General features: G+C 49.1%; 1 long non-coding RNA gene across 1 annotated transcript in view; it reads left to right on the forward strand.

Moving 5' to 3' along the window:
* The window catches only part of LOC144164960 (uncharacterized), a 30,603-nt gene that overhangs the window by 6,865 nt on the left and 9,499 nt on the right, over positions 1 to 14,239 (forward strand). The window contains exon 2 of the long non-coding RNA XR_013321273.1: positions 2,872 to 2,914. This is a non-coding gene — a long non-coding RNA (uncharacterized LOC144164960). The remainder of the gene's footprint in view (positions 1 to 2,871; positions 2,915 to 14,239) is intronic.

The following is a 14,239-nucleotide window of genomic DNA, read 5'->3' on the forward strand; positions in this document are numbered from 1 at the left end:
AGAAATGGTGAACCTCGCTGTGAGACGAGATCATGAAAAACGAAGGCGGCCGTACCGTGGGGCGAAACTGCGTCACTTCGGAATAGTCGAAGTCCTCCTCATCGTCCATCCCAGGGGTTATCTGTTTTAGTTGAATGGAACATTGTTGACGCCCTTGTAGCACTGCGGCTAGCATTTCGGTATTTCGTAAATGTTGAGTTTTCGACTACTTAAAGCAACAGCCCCTACTAGTCTCGGTCCAGCGATACAAGGTGCGACATCCGCTGCTATTCCACTTTCTGGATTGTGCAGACCAGGCGTACTCATCGATGGCATTTAGCAGTATTGCCAGTATTCAAAGTAGTACACGAGATCTCCAACACCGTGAATCATACATAGTTCTCAAGTTCAATACGTAAAGGCTGGAATGAATGTTGATGATGATGTTTCAAGGTTGATGGCGCAAGGCCAGCTAGGGCAAAGAGCGCCAAGAAAGAGTTTTCATGAAAAGGTGACAACTAAAACTGGTCAGTGGGAACACGAATAAAATAAAATAAAGACTATGAGCATGGCTGGTGTATAGGACCAGGGGTAAAACTATGGCTGGTATGAGATGAGCGGTGAGAATTAAACCTCTGAAAGAAACTTGAAGGTGCGCTAGACAGAAAACATGACATCGTCTCCTAAAACGTATGAGGGACGTAATGAAATACGTTGTCTGTAGAGTTTTCTGAAGTGTTTGCGTCATTGAATGTCGAGTACCTTGCATTCAATGAGGATGTGCATCCCGAATAGGCCCTCCCCGCAACGGCTACACAGGGGTCTTGGAGATCCCGGGAGCAGGTGCGAGTGCGTTACATGCGTATGGCCTATCCGTAACATAGCTAATGCAACTTCAATGTGCCTGTTGTGGGAGTCAGTAGTGTATTGTTCCAAGTGAGGTTTTAGTACGTGTCGTTTCTGTAATCATGACGGAGAGCGACCTAGCCGCCCAGCAGCATGCCGACCCCGACTACCGCGTCATGGTTGACTACCTCGAATGACGCAGTGTCCCCGTGCCTCGGGCCTTAAAACGGAACTTTCCAGCATTCAACCGGAAACACTCCTTCCTCGTGAAGAAGAATTTCAGCCCCCAAAAGAAAAACGAATTATTCTCTTGTCATCCCGGCTGATCTTCGTGACGAAATCTTGGAAGAGTGCCACGACGACACGTCTTCCGGACATCTCGGCACAGCTCGCACAATTGAAAAAATCAAGGCAAAATACTACTGGCCCCGCCTTACATCCGATTTCACCCACTATGTGTGGAGCTGCCGTGACTGCCAGCGACGAAAAACGCAGCCGACGAAACCCGCCGGAGTCTGCAGCCGATCGTCCTCCCATTGAGGCCCTTCCAGCATATTGGAATGGACCTTCTGCGCCCGTTCTCTACGTCACAATCTCAGAACAAGTGGATTGTCGTAGCAACAGACTCACGACGCGCTACGCAGAGACCGCCGCTCTTCCGAGGGGGGACTACACAAGAAGTCGCCAAGTTCATCATAAACCAAGTTGTGCTGCGAAGTGTGGACCCCCTGAAGTCCTCATCACGGGCCGCGGAATGGCCTCTACTGCGGAGATTATGCAAGCAATCTTACGCCACATTAATCCAGATTACATTAACGACGGCGTACCACCCCCAAACAAACGCACTGACGGAACGCCTGAACAACACGATCGCGGACATGCTGTCTATTTACGTCGACGTTGAACATGAGACTTGGGACAAAGTTATTATGTCACGCTTGCGTACAACATGGCTATTCAGGAAACTACGCAGATGCCACCGTTCGACCTTGTGTACGGAAGACGGCCGACTTCGAAGCTTTACGCCATGCTGGCGCCCGTAGAATAAAACTACCTCAACGCCTACGTCCTACGGTATCTTCAGATTGCGGAGGAGGCCCGCCATCTCGCTCGAATTTGTACAACGGACCAGCAGCTGGTGGATGCCGCACGCTACAACCTGCGACGCCGCGACGCCAAGTGCCGCCCAGGGGATCGTGTGTGGGTTTGGACTCCCATCCGCTGACGCGTATTCAGTGAGGAGCTTCTGCGACTGTATTTCGCACCTTACCAAGCTCTATAACGTGTTGGCCCACTAACTTACGAAGTGATTCCCGATTGTGATTCCGGCACATCACAACGACGCACGCGACCCAAAGTCGTCCACGTGCTTCGCCTAAAACCGTACTGCGCAAGGAGATGGACTTTTTTGTTGTTTTGTTGTTGCTGCTTGTTCGGACTGTAAATTTATTTTAGCATCAGGTCAATGCACTCTTAGAGGGGAGTAATGCCGCGAACCATGTAGGGGTTCGTTTATTTAATATTTGTTTTTACTGTTCGGCCGCGACAGGCTCTGTTATCTGTGTCCCAAGCACAGTGCATGTTTCATTCTTTACGTTTATGCCGCACGGGTTATCTCATTCAGATAAGGTGACTGTTTCGCCCTAACGTCACTAGCGTAACATAACATTCGTTGATCTACAATGTTCTAAATGCGAATCGACGGATCGAGAACCGCGCCCGTCCTTAGATAAAAAGCCCGCAAAGCACAGGCCACGCTATTACACTCGCCGACGCTCGTTAACGCTCGTCCATCTGTTGACTGCTGCTTCACCGCCTGTGTATTCTTTGAGTTGTTAGGGGAGGTCAATTTCGCTCCAATAAACGTTTTTCCCTTGAAGGGAACTGCGTCGTCTTTTGCTGCGTGGCAATATTTGCCATTATGTGAGTGTGTTGTTCTCTCGAAACGAAACAGTTTTTGTTTGTATGTGGCGTTTATCTTGTTTCTATAGACAAAAGGCCCTTTTTGAGATGTAGTTGATAAACAGGTTCTTTTTTCCTTTTAAGGTTTTTGGCTACAATGTCTGAAGCACTGCAGTGTGGAAACAATGTAAGTAATAGTACATGTGCCCACTCCTCGGAATTAAGCAACTGATTTGGCATTCGCAGCTATCACAAAAGGTTAAGAAAGTGGTACTTTTGGGTGCGTGGAGCTATTATGTGCGTGTACATTAAATATACCGCTTCGGAACAGCCCCACCAATAACAATTAGTTTTGTAGCCGTACGCAAGCGTTTTTATACACGAAAATAAAAGTTTGAGGTGTCTTTATACAGCCAACATAAATAAATCTGACTAGTAATACCATGAAGGCAATGTGTGACGCCACAATTATGAAGCTACGATCCAAAAAAAAAGAAATGTGGCCATAAATCCGTGACAAAAAAATTACGGCCACCTCCCCTCGCGGGAACCCTGGTGTGATGCGACGCTGAAAGGGGTTCCATTGTGCGTTACCGTTGGGCTGATAACTCGAATTGCGTTAGCTATCGTCGGGTAATGCGAGAGAGAGAGAGACAGAGAGAGAGCAATTGTAGTGCGGACGACCGTCGACTGAGAGACAGGCCGGAGCGCGGTACTCCGCCTATAGGCGCAGTGCGCCCGAAGGAGAGGAGACCACGGAGAGAGAGGGCGATGCACATGCGCACAGCGAGCTGCGGCCCCCACCGGCGGAGTGAGAGTGCGCTGCGCCACGCGCCCGCAGATGTTGGGCGAGAGTGTTCGCTATCGGAGAGAGGAGAGGGGTGAGCGGAGGAGAGACGCATCTGTGCGGACGCGGACAAAGACGACGGACGCAGGACAGGGCCGCCGGCAAGGGATGCTCCTCTCAGCGTCGCATCTAAAAGGTATCTTCACTGTAAAAGCGGATCTTATACTCTAAGGGGCAACGGTGTTCATTCCCTTCGTCCGCCCGGCGTGGGCCTGTAGCAGCGTCGAGAGTGATTCACAGAGTAAAGTCGATGCAAGCACCTCAGATGATACAGCGCTGTCAAAAAAACACAGTACAGAATAAAAATGTTTGCTTAACGCGAAAACTGAACAGTCGCCACCAAGTGTAAAAAATACATTAAACCGAAAATAGCTTTAGCATAGAGGCTGTTGGAAATAGCACGGAGAGTCGTATGTACTATTACGAGCAATACGAAAGGGAACACAGGAACGCGTAGAAAACACCCTCAGACCCAGCTATCAGTGATACGCAGCGGGCGTCGTCATAAACAAAGGGAAAAAGAGGACGCTGTTCTAACAACTGTTCCCATTCCCGCCGTGCGTCTTATCGGCTGTCGGACAATACCATATTATCGGTGAAAGGATGTAAACTGCTGCTTTGTAGAAATCCGAGCGTGATGGGAGTGCCAACAGTTAGTGAAACAGCTCCCTCGTTTCCCCCTTTGTTTTTCACAGCGCCATCTGCGTATCGCCCCGAGTCGGTTTCGAGGCGGTTTGCCACGCGTTCCTGTGTTCCCTTTCATACGGCTCATATTAGTACGCTGTGTACTGCCTAACAAATAAGAGGTAGTAAACGTCTTTCGATGGTAAGTAGCAGTCAAGAGAAGTGCTTCGGAAATGCCCTAAAATTACTCGTGTGAGAGATGAAACCAACCAGCTTTTCCTTCTGATCCGGATGACAAAAATGGGTGACTTTCGTGGCCTTTCTCTATCGGTATAACGACTTCGCTCGGAAAGGTGTCAAGGAAATACTTTGACTTCAGCGGGGGCTCGTGAGAAGGGGGCGTCAGCAGTAAGGTTAGAACAGCGGAGCGGTGCAGAAAATCACTTTAATGACTTCCTTCTCCAGCATAACCTGTGTGGTTCAACGTCTCAGATAGTTTTTGTGCGCAGCGGTGCTCGCGTTCTCCGTAGCCAGCTTTACCGAGGACCGTTACGCTTTAGCTTCTATGTTTTGTTTGCCCTCTGCACTTAAGCTCCCGTATGGGAAACGTAAATGAATGTGGTAGCTGTAGCTTTCGTGTACTTCTTTGAAGTTTGGCGCCATCATTCTCTCCCACGCTTGTTTCATTTTATATCCCAGTTTTCTAAGAGCCTTGTCCTGTCTCAATGGGCGCTGCTGCCGCTACGGCGTTGTTCCAATGCGGGGCCCTCACAAAACTAACTTATTGCATTGATATACAGTTTTGCGATCCGTGACTGCCCCAGTGGGAGCGTTTCGGCCGCCCACCTAATACTTAGACAGACTGCTTTTGCAATCGCTTTATCGATAGGGCAATAGCAGGTAACACGGAAGAATTCCCCATGGTAAGAAAATCGTCAGAGTTGTGATGAAGGTAAACAAGCAATATATGAAAAAAGAATACAAGCCTATGCACCAACTCGCAGGTATGATCATGAGAAAGTAGATAGTTTGGACGAAGACGTCGACACAGCAATGAGGAAGTTAACAACACAGTTTACAAGTGTAATCGGAAAATTTAGCGCAAAAGTTAGCGCAAACGAGTAGGAGAAATAACAGTGGGACATTTTGGAATAGGTAGTCGCCACAGCCGATGAGATACACTAGTTGGATTTGCGCAGAGAGATAACAGGAGGATACTGGAAACTTTATTCCGAAAACAAGAGAGTAGGTAATGAATATGGCAGAGCACTGAGGGTCTGAGCATACATGCGTTTGACTTTATATCGTTACAACCAAGGTAGTGTGCGGTACATCGAGACTCTAGCAATATTCGGTGCAGCGCTGACAGGATGGTTGGGTGGAAAGCATGGTTGAATCTCAAAGGAAAAGTAAACTCGTACAAACTAATACACCCAACATCTACTTAGTCTGGGCAAGATGTAGGAGTTTAAAACAACCCCTTGGAGCAAATTCGCGCCTTTAGACGCTACAAACGCAGACAGCGTTGAAACCATAGCACAAGGCCTAGCAACAGTTTCAAGGATCCAGAACCAGTAATTAGAAAAAGGAGCGTGTACAAAACAAACTGGCAAAGTAACTAAGCAATCAAAGAAACTGATTGCTTTTGTTAGGGCCCGGGGGTTAACAAGAAGGTCCCCTTCACCCCGAGTAGTCCGAGTGGCGCTGGCTACCACCCCCAAGTGGAGGAAACGAAAATACCTTTACATAATCCCCCTGAAAACGGAAGCGAAATTAGGCCTGGTGCTAGCGTAGTGGTATTCGCACCAGACACGTATTCTGGGAGTGTTTTGTTTGGATCGCACCCAGCGAGAATTTTTTCTCTATTTTCTTTCTGTCTTTCCCCATTCCTTGCCAGTTTCAATGACCTACTACATTCTCCAATTCGCTCTTCCAGGTTTTCTAGACTGTCAGCCCTTATTGCTGTCTTAATTCAACGAGCCCCTTATTTCCCATTTTGTCTCGCTACGTGCACATCAAGGGCCTCCTATCTGGCAGTCTTGGTGCCATAGGGAGCCTAAGAGGGTTCAACGCTGATCGACCACTCTCGACATGCCGTCGACACTCTAGGCACGGCCGGGGGGTTATTAATAAGGTTCCCTTCACCCCCAGTAGTTCGAGTGGCACTGCCTACCCCCCCCCCCCTAAAGCGCAGGAAACAAAAAATAAGTACATCAGAAAGTGGAGGGGAAATTAGCCCCGCCGGCAGTGGAGTGGTCATCGCAGCAGACGCGTATTCTGGAAGTCGTTTGTTCAGATCCCTCTACTTTCTTTCTGTCTTTCCTAATTGTTTATCTATTTCAATGACCTACTACATTCCCCAGTTGCTTTCCGAAGTGTTCTTGACTGCCAGCCCTTATTTCTGTCTTAATTCAATGAGCCCTTCATTCTTCCATTCTGATTCACCATATGCATAGCGAGGGCCTCTGTTATGGCAGTCGTGGTGCCATAGGGAGCCTAAGAGGGTTCGACGCTGGTCGACCACTCTGGACGTGTCGTAGACACTCGAGTAATAGCCCGGGGGTTTAAATAAAGTACCCTTGATCCCCAGTGGCCCGAATGGTGCTGAGTACCACCCCCAATCGCAGGAAACAAAAATACCCTAACATAAATACCCCAGAAGGAGGAGGGGAAGTTAGCCCCGCAAGTAGCGTAGTCGTAATCGCACCAGACGCGTATTCGGGAGGTACTGGGTTCGTACTCCACCTGGTTCGCATTTTTGTCCGCTTTGTTTCAGTATTTCCAAATTCATTATGTGTTTCAATGACCTACTACATTCTCCCCGTTGCTTCCCGAGGTTTTCTTGACTGCAAACCCATATTTCTGTCTTAATCCTGATTGGCTACACAGGCACGCACACACACACTCACACAGATATATGTATATATATATGGCGAATCAGAATAGGAAATAAGGGGCTCGTAGAAATAACACACAAATAAGGTTTGGCAGTCAAGAAAACCTCGGAAAGCAAAGGGGAGGTTGTGGTAGGTAATTGAAACAGATAAAGAATTTGGAAAGAAAGAAAGAAAGTGGAGAAAAAATGCCCGCCAGGTGGGATCCAAATCCACGAGCTCCAGAATACCGGTCTGGTGTGATAACCACTACGCTACCGGCGGGGCGATTTTCCCTCCCGCTTTCTGGGGTATTTATGTCAATGTAATTTTTTCCTGTGCTTGGGGGTGGTAGCCAGCGCCACTCTGACTTCTCGGGGTGAAGGGGACCTTCTTTTTTAATCCCGGCGCCGTGACTCAAGTGTCTACCACATGTCTAGAATGCCAAACCTTATTTCTGTATGTATGTATATATAAATATATATATATATATATATATATATATATATATATATATATATATATATATATATACATATATATCAAGGTTAAAGTCGTCATTGCCAGTGCTATTCGGCTGGTTTGGATATATTTAATAGTGCCAAACGATGTGTGTTTTTCATGTTTCTTTGATACAGTTATAAATAAGCGAAAATAAAGGTCGAGAAAAAATCCGCCGTTTTTTTCGGGAGCGGGAGTCGAACCCACTTCTCCGCATAACGCGTGGGGTGCACTGACCAATTGTGCTATCCCGCAGTGGTCCTCTTTCGACTTTATAGCGGGGGTTTATATTTACAAGTGCTCTGAGGATGGTAATTTAACGCCGCCCCTCGACCACCGCGGGAGACGTACAACGTCTTTTTTCCCAGCGGCCGCACGGAAGACATGGTCGGAGGTCGGGGTTTTCGCTTATTTATCACTGTATCAAAGAAACATGACAAACAAACGTCATTCGGAACTATAAATAGTTCAGAAACAGCCGAATAGCACTGGCATCGATGATTGCAACCTTGATATGTGTCCTTCCAGAGTCCCTGATCCCGTATCTTTCTGTTCTACTGCATGCATTACGAATGCTCTCTCTCCAGCAGTTCGGATTTGCCAATTGGTATCCCCGATCTCCGACCACGTCTTATGTGGCGGCCGTTGGGAAAAAAGACGCTCTACATCTCCAGCAGTGGTCGAAGGGCGGCACTAGTTGACCGTCCTCAGAGAACTTGTAAATATAAACACCCGCTTTAAAGTCTGTGGTAACCGGGCAACAGTTGCGGGGGACAATCCCAAAGGATAGACATGTGCCGGGGGAAGAGGAAGATGTGGCACGACACGAGCTACGATAGAACATGGCGGACTGGGCTAGGCGAGGTGTGCGCATCCGGATCGGCTGAGCAGTGGACCTCGGTGGAGCGGGACTCCCAGTAAAGGTCTGATTGAGGGGTCTCAGTGTCTTCTGGGAAACTGCGGCCGGGTGCAAGAACCCCGGTACAGCATTTGGCGCCCAATGTGGGGCCGGCCATGGTTCCTGTGAAGGGCATTGTGGTCTTCTTCCTTGTTCTGGTGTTCCGCGGTGGGCGTTTTGCGGGGCTAATTACATTGGCGTTTTGTCGTGACCGCCGGGATTTTTGGTAGTCCTTCTCGTATTTTGAGGCAAATTTTTAGTGGCTGGTGTTCTTTATCACCATTTTCTGTTCGTGTGTCCGCTTGGGGTACAATCCTCCCCCCCCCCAACCCGGCTTTCGAGCACCGTCATCCCGGAGCCTTGATCCTTGACATGGCAGCGCACTGTGAGTGACGTCGCATCGACTCAGAGGCTCAGCGGTACCGCATTATCACAGCGTTTCGCCCAAAAGAACTGCGTATCGACATCATCAAGTACAGTGGGCAACCCTACCACGACCTTGAGATCCTTGTCAGATTGCGTGTCGGCATGAGCCCCGCTTGCCTTAATGACTTGGCATCGCTCCACCCCGCTGCCTCCTCGCAGGCAGCGTCAAGCCTTGGAACGGGAAGTGCGTTAAACTGCTCACGATCTTGCCCGTCTTCTGGCGACGAGCCTATGGCCCGAGCACGGCGATACGTTGCATCACCACGCGGCTTCAGTGAATGTCGGTCGTCCACCTTCACCCCCTCCTCGCTCACTGCACTCGATAACTTGAGTTTCCGCATGCTGACAGTCTCACTTAGTACGGCGGCTTTGCCACCTCGCCTGCTGTTCTTCCCAAAGAACCCCAAGGTGTGATTTTGCCACATGGAGTGCTTCTTCGACCTCTATGGTGTCACGTTGCAGCAGCACTATTACTTCCTGATCCGCGAGCTGCTGCTTTCTAGCCTGGCATCCAGCTTGCCAGAACCTGGAGCACGGCCTTACTACGAGCTCATGGCCTTTATCATCGCGCGCTCTGGTCGGTTCCACAGACCACCCGCTCCAGCCATTGAGCCTAGCCCCACGCATGTCATGGTTCTCCTCCCTAGTACCAGCCCGTTTGCAGTGACAACGTTGCAGTGCAGCAACGATGCCATGAAAACCATGAACCCGTCATGCCTCACGTGCAACAGCAATGCTGTAGCGTGTAGAGGAGACTATGCCTCCACCCCTACAGCAGTCTACCCACCTCCGCACCTGCGCTGCACCTGCACCACACCTTTTATTTTATTTATTTATTTATTGGCACCTCAAGGGCCCTTTTGGGGCATTAGATGAGGGGTGGGCACAAAAATAGGCAGGCAAAATACCTTACTGAACCACCAGGCTTGGTTTGAGGACACCGCATTTGCCTCCTTTCAGGCAAACGTTTTCTTTGGACAGGGGAGAGTCCTTTGCAACAAGCACACCATTCTCCGACACACGTCTTGAGGTGCCGGTCAAAGGCGCTGTTTTTCCGCTCATTGCCCCTACCAGCGATGTTGCTGTAGCGACAACTTTACTGAAGTCGTCCGACGATAGCTCGTCGTTTCTCCTCGCCACTTCTCAGTTAGTGGACATGTGTAGCAGACCACAGGAAGTGGAGAACGCTGCCGGGGAGACGCTCATTAGAATACCCACCATTCTCCATCCTGCGGTAGCGCGGATGAGCTTTCAGACCGGAAAACAAGCGCCACGCGTTACGCTAACCTGTGCTCGCCGTTATCAGCGAACACCCAAAACCGCCGCCGCGCTGTCGCGAGCATAGCGGGCTAACCATTGCTCGCTCCATCACACGGCTAAGGCGACTGGTCAACCTCACAGCACGCGCCCATCAACATGTATTACGCGCTTTGCTAAGTACAAGGATCGCTAACCCAAGAAAAACGCCTCGACTGTTGACAGCACGCCGCACCCAGCGCTCTCGCCACGCTTGCCACAGGCTGCGCTATGATGTGCTCTCAACGACCCCGCTAGCTTTGCCATCACTGATATTGGGCCGGCCGCACCGCCGCCGGCTATGCAACATACGCGCCCGGAGGATTGTGCCGTGTTTCGCGGGCGCCCTACCTCGCTTGCCATCATATTCAATTTGGTCCTACACCGCAGCCAGCTAGCTTCCGCCTGCGACAATAACGAATCTCCCAGTGTAGGCCTCCCGAAGCTACTAGCTCCCTCGGACGCTCCCGCAACGCCGACCAGGACTGTCCCTCGTTCTAAACCCATGGTTTGACCTTGGACTGCCCACCGAATATTTTGTGACCACGGACGCACATATGTACATAGTTCTCCACCTCGTCGGGCTGTTTTCCACCAAGTGCATATTGTTTGTCGGTTCATTCATTTATCGCGGGCATTTGATTACCCCACTGTTTCATCACGCACTGCCCCTAAGAGGGGGGTAGCCCTGTGGCGGCATCATCACCGCCAATGGGCGTGCCCTATCATCATAATTATTGGAGATGACGCAGCTGAGAACATCATGGCCTCTGCGCTGCTCGGCCACTCTCCACGGGCGCTGCCTGATTCTCGTGCGAATGGTGTCGCCACAACGCAACTGTAAATATATGGAGGCCCTGCCACACCGTCTCATCGGCCGCCTACACGACCATCAATTCAACCTACTTCAATTTACCCTTACCAAGATTATCTCTTAAAAGTAACAAAGGATGCGGTTAAGTGCATTTCACTTCTCTCTGGTTTCACTACTTGTACAGAGACGTTAGAGAATTTAAGTGACGTCGCATGGATAATCGGTGTGAGTACCGTGTACAGCTTTGCCTTCCCACCACATTCACAGGGTGGATTGGAGCGATTTTTTTGAACTACGACAGAGCAGCTTTCAATATGCAAAGAGTAAACCTTAGACAATTTACTCACTATTACTACCTTTATATACCCCATGATTGTCCGTATTGAATTTATTATATACAAGCTTGCAGGGCAATCAACACTTTATTATGGCATTGTTGAAATCTTCATTGTTGGCATATCTAACACAAGCACAAGCCAAAGACAAGAAGTGAAGCATTACTTTTGTTTTATGAAGAAAACATTATTGATACTGAGCCAGCCCCCCTGTTTCTGGTACTTTTAACCTTCAACACAGGTGTTTAAATTTAGGGCAGGCACTCATTTGTCTTTGCCACCGTAATCGCAGGTAGTCATTACCGGAGGTGAATGTGTCCAAGTTCAAAACTGAAAGTTTAACACATTATTTTCGAAGATAGCTATCTAGGAGTAGGATCCAGCAGATTATCTCTGAGAACCGAGCGGTTTAAGCAAGAATCGCAAGCGAGCGGAACGCCATTTCATGGCGGCAACTGAAACTGCGGTATGTCAAAACTAAGTGCCACACCTTCACTGTTGGCGAAAAATTACAAGATATAAAAAAAGTCCTAGCCACGCAGGAAAGAACGACGTGGGTTTCTTCAAAGAGCAAACGCATGGGGGAACGAACTGGTTCGCGTCTTAAAAAATCTAGGAACACCATGTCGGCACACCAAATTTCGGTACACCACTAGGAACACCAAATGTCGGCACAAAATTTTGGCACAACGAAGGCTGGTGCGTCGATCGTGCGGGCCTAAATGTTTCCTCGTGACTGCTTCTAGAGCAGTTTAATTACATTGAGAACAGTCGACATAAACTACGATTATTCTAGTGTTTGGAAGGCAGGCCTTAACACTCTCCCTGTCTAAAATACAGCTTCTGCGGCACAGGAAGCAAAGATCAGGGAACACACCTTGATTCGAAAACAGATCAGACAGCAGTGAGCGGCCAGACGCAGACAACAAAACACACAAGTAAACAAAATACGGAAAAAACGGTTGCCTAGAATACTTCATCTAAGGCTGCATTTACCATATGTTAATGCAGTACGGTAGTCGAAACAATAAAAAGTTCGTCATCAGGCGTAGGGCATTGAGGCAAACCGCATAAACAGCATCGCCTCGTACGCGTCTGCGTTACGTGCGTGAGTAACCTTTTTCGACAACCCCATAGATAAGCTTCGCACTCAGTCCGCGTACTCGCATTGGTGCGAAAACATACAAATGATCACCTGTATTATGCTCCTCGTCTCCGAGTCAGACGTTGTAGCGTACAGCATCCACTAGGTGGTTGTCCGTTGTGCGAACAGGATCAAACTGGCAGGCCTGCTCAGCACGCGTTGGGTACGCGTAAACGTTGGAGTTGAAGTCGTCGTCTTCTACGTGCGGAAGCATGGCGTCGAGCATTGTAGTTGACCGTTTCTTTGAGCAAGCACGAACGGTGTCACTTGTGTAGCGTCCTGGGTAGCTGTGTCACACACAAACATGATATCAGCAGGACTTCGTGAAACGTCTTACCTTTAGTATCAACGTACCAAGACCGCATATCCTCGATGGTCTTGTTCAGGCGCTAGGTTATTTCGTTTTTGTGAGGACGTACGCAGTTGTAATTCGGCGAAGCATGTTGGCTTAGGGTAAGTATCCTTGCATAAGTGCTGCAGTAAACGCCGTTCAGCAGTCTATAATATGTACTTCAGGGGCCCAATTTCGCAGCACCGCTTGTTTTCTTGCGACTTCTTGTGCAGGCCCCCACAAAAAAGCGGCGGTCTCAGCGTAGCGTGTGATATAGTCTGTGAGTACAAGAGTCCACAATTTTTCTGCTCTTTACGTAGGCAACGGGCAAGATCGTTTATTCCCGTCTAATAGAAGGCTCTCGATAGGACGCCGAACGACTCCGATGTCCGCTATGTCTATGAGCGGCATTTTTCGTCCCCAGCAGTACAGGTAGCTCTGTGTGTAGTTGGACACATCGGGTGTAAGTAGGGCCATAATTACTTGGCGTGGACTTTTCTGGTTGCCCCCGCTGTGCCGAGATGTCGATAAGACAGTCCGTCGCGGCACGCTTCTGAACTTTTGTGAAGAATAGCTGTGGAGATTGCAAGACGACAGCCTCTCTTGTTCGGGGGGTCAAACTTTTGTTTTGGAGGACGGAGGTTTTGAGGCTTAATGCAGCGAAGTTTCGCTTGAAGGCCCATGGCACTGCCCGGTTGTGTCGTACGATGCAGTCGATCATCGCGCGTGAATTGGAATCGATGGGCAACTGGGTGGCTAGGTCGGCCTCAGTGACGATTCCTAAAAACTTGCCATATTTATCTGATTCGTGTTGTAGTAGGTCGACGGGAGCACCGCTGGCCATTCGGTGTCTGAGTATTTTTGCTTAATTTGTAGGCGGCCGTAAAACCCAATTTTTGCTGTAAAACGTTTATTACCCGAGACAGCCAGAAGATTTGTTCAAATCGCAAAGCAAATACCGCGCATGGTGGTAAGGTGACATTATCATAGGCGATACTCACAGCAGCACATTATTAGTGGCTTCGTTTTGTAGTCATTGGCGTGATCTGCACAGAAGCTAACGAAATTGGCCTGCAAGTCACTCAGCGCACCATTTTCCGTCAAAATGTCGGCTCCGACCAATAGCGGGAGCACTCGCAGCGTGACGAACGCAGCAGGGTACGTAGTGCCGTTTATAGGTGACAGCTGACGTACAGGTTTCACTTCACCTGAGGAACTTGCCTCCTAATGTGTATGCGGACTGTCTCATCTGGTGGAGCTGTATTTGCGTACCCAGTATCTCTGCCAGATTTGAAGTAGCCAAGGACTATGCCGGTTTCTTCAACGAATAACATACTGGACAGAACTTCTGTTCCGCTAAGAACTCAAAGAATGTAAAATGCGGGAAGGAGAAGTCAACAAAATGACTCGCACACTCGAGTAC

The sequence above is a fragment of the Haemaphysalis longicornis genome, unplaced genomic scaffold, assembly GCF_048455015.1.
Source record: "Haemaphysalis longicornis isolate Haplotype H1 unplaced genomic scaffold, Haemaphysalis longicornis Haplotype H1 scaffold_14, whole genome shotgun sequence".
NCBI classification, from domain to species: Eukaryota; Metazoa; Arthropoda; class Arachnida; order Ixodida; family Ixodidae; genus Haemaphysalis; species Haemaphysalis longicornis.